Below are 6,000 nucleotides of genomic sequence, written 5' to 3' on the forward strand. Positions count from 1 at the left end.
CTGTGATCGATTTTTAAATTTATTTCTTTTTTTTCTCTTTTGTTTATTTTACAATACATTATTTGTTAAATTTTTTTTTGCGATAAATTAAAGGTTCCTATGTATAAAAAAATTTTTTTTTTTGTTAAGGAAATTTCAAATAATGCTTAAAAACTTGAAAGATCCCGGAAAATTAGTTTATTTATGGTATATTATTTTTTTAATCTCGTTTTACAATATTTTCACGGTAGTTTAGCATACGAAAGGTGTTCTATGTATAATCACAATTGTCTTTCTTTGTAAAAGAACGCATAATAGAAAAAAATTGAAAATAAAAAAAAATGGCGGGAAAAAGTTTCAAATTTTAAGACCGCTTAACTCCCTTTAATATTAAGTTATAATTTTGAAACTCGGACAGAAGGTGGGTCTCTACATGCCGAAACACCCCTCCAAAGCATATTTTTATAGATCGATTAGAAGGGTCGCTATGGCCCCTTAATTCTTTTGTTTACCTAGCCGGGAGAGGGTACTTGAAGCTATGTAGTAGCACGATTTCCGTATAAGCGTGGTCAAACGGTAAAGACCATGTGCTAGTGACTTACGCCTGAAGCGAGGGAGCAAGGGTTCAAACCCCGGCTGTGATGGATTTTTAAACTTATTTCTTTTTTTTCTCTTTTGTTTATTTTACAATACATTATTTGTTAAATTTTTTTTTGCGATAAATTAAAGGATCCTATGTATAAAAAAAAAATTTTTTTTTGTTAAGGAAATTTCAAATAATGCTTAAAAACTTGAAAAATCCCGGAAAATTAGTTTATTTATGGTATATTATTTTTTTAATCTCGTTTTACAATATTTTCACGGTAGTTTAGCATACGAAAGGTGTTCTATGTATAATTACAATTGTCTTTCTTTGTAAAAGAACGCATAATAGAAAAAAATTGAAAATAAAAAAAAATGGCGGGAAAAAGTTTCAAATATTAAGACCGCTTAACTCCCTTTAATATTAAGTTATAATTTTGAAACTCGGACAGAAGGTGGGTCTCTACATGCCGAAACACCCCTCCAAAGCATATTTTTATAGATCGATTAGAAGGGTCGCTATGGCCCCTTAATTCATTTGTTTACCTAGCCGGGAGAGGGTACTTGAAGCTATGTAGTAGCACGATTTCGTATAAGCGTGGTCGAACGGTAAAGACCATGTGCTAGTGACTCACGCCTGTAGCGAGACAGCAAGGGTTCGAACCCCGGCTGTGATCGATTTTTTAATTTATTTCTTTTTTTTTCTCTTTTATTTATTTTACAATACATTATTTATTTAATGTTTTTTTTGCGATAAATTAAAGGTTCCTATGTATAAAAAAAAATTTTTTTTTGTTAAGGAAATTTCAAATAATGCTTAAAAACTTGAAAAATCCCGGAAAATTAGTTTATTTATGTTATATTATTTTTTTAATCTCGTTTTACAATATTTTCACGGAAGTTTAGCATACGAAAGGTGTTCTATGTATAATTACAATTGTCTTTCTTTGTAAAAGCACGCATAATGGAAAAAAATTGAAAATAAAAAAAAATGGCGGGAAAAAGTTTCAAATTTCAAGACCGTTTAACTCCCTTTAATATTAAGTTATAATTTTGAAACTCGGACAGAAGGTGGGTCTCTACATGCTGAAACACCCCTCCAAAGCATATTTTTATACATCGATTAGAAGGGTCGCTATGGCCCCTTAATTCTTTTGTTTACCTAGCCGGGAGCGGGAGTTTGAAGCTATGTAGTAGCACGATTTCCGTATAAGCGTGGGCAAACGGTAAAGACCATGTGCTAGTGACTTACGCCTGTAGCGAGGGAGCAAGGGTTCGAACCCCGGCTGTGATGGATTTTTAAATTTATTTCTTTTTTTTCTCTTTTGTTTATTTTACAATACATTATTTGTTAAATTTTTTTTTTGCGATAAATTAAAGGTTCCTAAGTATAAAAAAATTTTTTTTTTTGTTAAGGAAATTTCAAATAATGCTTAAAAACTTGAAAAATCCCGGAAAATTAGTTTATTTATGGTATATTATTTTTTTAATCTCGTTTTACAATATTTTCACGGTAGTTTAGCATACGAAAGGTGTTCTATGTATAATCACAATTGTCTTTCTTTGTAAAAGAACGCATAATAGAAAAAAATTGAAAATAAAAAAAAATGGCGGGAAAAAGTATCAAATTTTAAGACCGCTTAACTCCCTTTAATATTAAGTTATAATTTTGAAACTCGGACAGAAGGTGGGTCTCTACATGCCGAAACACCCCTCCAAAGCATATTTTTATAGATCGATTAGAAGGGTCGCTATGGCCCCTTAATTCTTTTGTTTACCTAGCCGGGAGAGGGTACTTGAAGCTATGTAGTAGCACGATTTCGTATAAGCGTGGACGAACGGTAAAGACCATGTGCTAGTGACTCACGCCTGTAGCGTGAGAGCAAGGGTTCGAACCCCGGCTGTGATCGATTTTTTAATTTATTTCTTTTTTTTTTCTCTTTTCTTTATTTTACAATACATTATTTATTTAATGTTTTTTTTTGCGATAAATTAAAGGTTCCTATGTATACAAAAAATTTTTTTTTTTGTTAAGGAAATTTCAAATAATGCTTAAAAACTTGAAAAATCCCGGAAAATTGGTTTATTTATGTTATATTATTTTTTTAATCTTGTTTTACAATATTTTCACGGTAGTTTAGCATACGAAAGGTGTTCTATGTATAATTACAATTGTCTTTCTTTGTAAAAGAACGCATAATGGAAAAAAATTGAAAATAAAAAAAAATGGCGGGAAAAAGTTTCAAATTTCAAGACCGCTTAACTCCCTTTAATATTAAGTTATAATTTTGAAACTCGGACAGAAGGTGGATCTCTACATGCCGAAACACCCCTCCAAAGCATATTTTTATAGATCGATTAGAAGGGTCGCTATGGCCCCTTAATTCTTTTGTTTACCTAGCCGGGAGCGGGTACTTGAAGCTATGTAGTAGCACGATTTCCGTATAAGCGTGGTCAAACGGTAAAGACCATGTGCTAGTGACTTACGCCTGTAGCGAGGGAGCAAGGGTTCAAACCCCGGCTGTGATGGATTTTTAAATTTATTTCTTTTTTTTCTCTTTTGTTTATTTTACAATACATTATTTATTTAATGTTTTTTTTGCGATAAATTAAAGCTTCCTATGTATAAAAAAAAATTTTTTTTTTGTTAAGGAAATTTCAAATAATGCTTAAAAACTTGAAAAATCCCGGAAAATTAGTTATGTTATATTATTTTTTTAATCTCGTTTTACAATATTTTCACGGTAGTTTAGCATACGAAAGGTGTTCTATGTATAATTACAATTGTCTTTCTTTGTAAAAGAACGCATAATGGAATAAAATTGAAAATAAAAAAAAATGGCGGTAAAAAGTTTCAAATTTCAAGACCGCTTAACTCCCTTTAATATTAAGTTATAATTTTGAAACTCGAACCGAAGGTGCGTCTCTACATGCCGAAACACCCCTCCAACGCATATTTTTATAGATCGATTAGAAGGGTCGCTATGGCCCCTTAATTCTTTTGTTTACCTAGCCGGGAGAGGGTACTTGAAGCTATGTAGTAGCCCGATCCCCGTTTAAGCGTGGTCAAACGGCAAAGACCATGTGCTAGTGACTTACGCATGGAGCGAGGGAGCAAGGGTTCAAACCACGGCTGTGACCGATTTTTAAATTTATCTCTTTTTTTTCTCTTTTGATTATTTTACAATACATTATTTGTTAAATTTTTTTTGCGATAAATTAAAGGATCCTATGTATAAAAAAAAATTTTTTTTTGTTAAGGAAATTTCAAATAATGCTTAAAAACTTGAGAAATCCCGGAAAATTAGTTTATTTATGGTATATTATTTTTTTAATCTCGTTTTACAATATTTTCACGGTAATTTAGCATACGAAAGGTGTTCTATGTATAATTACAATTGTCTTTCTTTGTAAAAGAACGCATAATAGAAAAAAATTGAAAATAAAAAAAAATGGCGGGAAAAAGTTTCAAATTTTAAGACCGCTTAACTCCCTTTAATATTAAGTTATAATTTTGAAACTCGGACAGAAGGTGGGTCTCTACATGCCGAAACACCCCTCCAAAGCATATTTTTATAGATCGATTAGAAGGGTCGCTATGGCCTCTTAATTCTTTTGTTTACCTAGCCGGGAGAGGGTACTTGAAGCTATGTAGTAGCACGATTTCGTATAAGCGTGGTCGAACGGTAAAGACCATGTGCTAGTGACTCACGCCTGTAGCGAGAGAGCAAGGGTTCGAACCCCGGCTGTGATCGATTTTTTAATTTATTTCTTTTTTTTTCTCTTTTGTTTATTTTACAATACATTATTTATTTAATGTTTTTTTTGCGATAAATTAAAGGTTCCTATGTATAAAAAATTTTTTTTTTTTGTTAAGGAAATTTCAAATAATGCTTAAAAACTTGAAAAATCCCGGAAAATTAGTTTATTTATGTTATATTATTTTTTTAATCTCGTTTTACAATATTTTCACGGAAGTTTAGCATACGAAAGGCTTTCTATGTATAATTACAATTGTCTTTCTTTGTAAAAGAACGCATAATGGAATAAAATTGAAAATAAAAAAAAATGGCGGTAAAAAGTTTCAAATTTCAAGACCGCTTAACTCCCTTTAATATTAAGTTATAATTTTGAAACTCGGACAGAAGGCGGGTCTCTACATGCCGAAACACCCCTCCAAAGCATATTTTTATAGATCGATTAGAAGGGTCGCTATGGCCCCTTAATTCTTTTGTTTACCTAGCCGGGAGAGGGTACTTGAAGCTATGTAGTAGCCCGATCCCCGTATAAGCGTGGTCAAACGGCAAAGACCATGTGCTAGTGACTTACGCATGGAGCGAGGGAGCAAGGGTTCGAACCACGGCTGTGGCCGATTTTTAAATTTATCTCTTTTTTTTCTCTTTTAATTATTTTACAATACACTATTTGTTTAAATTTTTTTTTGTGATAAATTAAAGGTTCCTATGTATAAAAAAAATTTTTTTTTTGTTAAGGAAATTTCAAATAATGCTTAAAAACTTGAAAAATCCCGGAAAATTAGTTTATTTATGTTATATTATTTTTTTCATCTCGTTTTACAATAATTTCCCGGTAGTTTAGTATACGAAAGGCGTTCTATGTATAATTACAATTGTCTTTCTTTGTAAAAGAACGCATAATGGAATAAAATTGAAAATAAAAAAAAATGGCGGGAATAAGTTTCAAATTTCAAGACCGCTTAACTTCCTTTAATATTAAGTTATAATTTTGAAACTCGGACCGAAGGTTGGCCTCTACATGCCGAAACGCCCCTCCAAGGCATATTTTTATAAGTCGATTAGAAGGGTCGCTATGGCCCCTTAATTCTTTTGTTTACCTAGCTGGGAGCGGGAGTTTGAAGCTATGTAGTAGCACGATTTCCGTATAAGCGTGGTCAAACGGTAAAGACCATGTGCTAGTGACTTACGCCTGTAGCGAGGGAGCAAGGGTTCGAACCCCGGCTGTGATGGATTTTTAAATTTATTTCTTTTTTTTCTCTTTTGTTTATTTTACAATACATTATTTGTTAAATTTTTTTTTGCGATAAATTAAAGGTTCCTAAGTATAAAAAAAATTTTTTTTTTGTTAAGGAAATTTCAAATAATGCTTAAAAACTTGAAAAATCCCGGAAAATTAGTTTATTTATGGTATATTATTTTTTTAATCTCGTTTTACAATATTTTCACGGTAGTTTAGCATACGAAAGGTGTTCTATGTATAATCACAATTGTCTTTCTTTGTAAAAGAACGCATAATAGAAAAAAATTGAAAATAAAAAAAAATGGCGGGAAAAAGTATCAAATTTTAAGACCGCTTAACTCCCTTTAATATTAAGTTATAATTTTGAAACTCGGACAGAAGGTGGGTCTCTACATGCCGAAACACCCCTCCAAAGCATATTTTTATAGATCGATTAGAAGG

Source organism: Parasteatoda tepidariorum, chromosome 6 (assembly GCF_982258835.1).
Source record: "Parasteatoda tepidariorum strain Cologne lab strain chromosome 6, Ptep-v5.0, whole genome shotgun sequence".
Taxonomy (NCBI): Eukaryota; Metazoa; Arthropoda; class Arachnida; order Araneae; family Theridiidae; genus Parasteatoda; species Parasteatoda tepidariorum.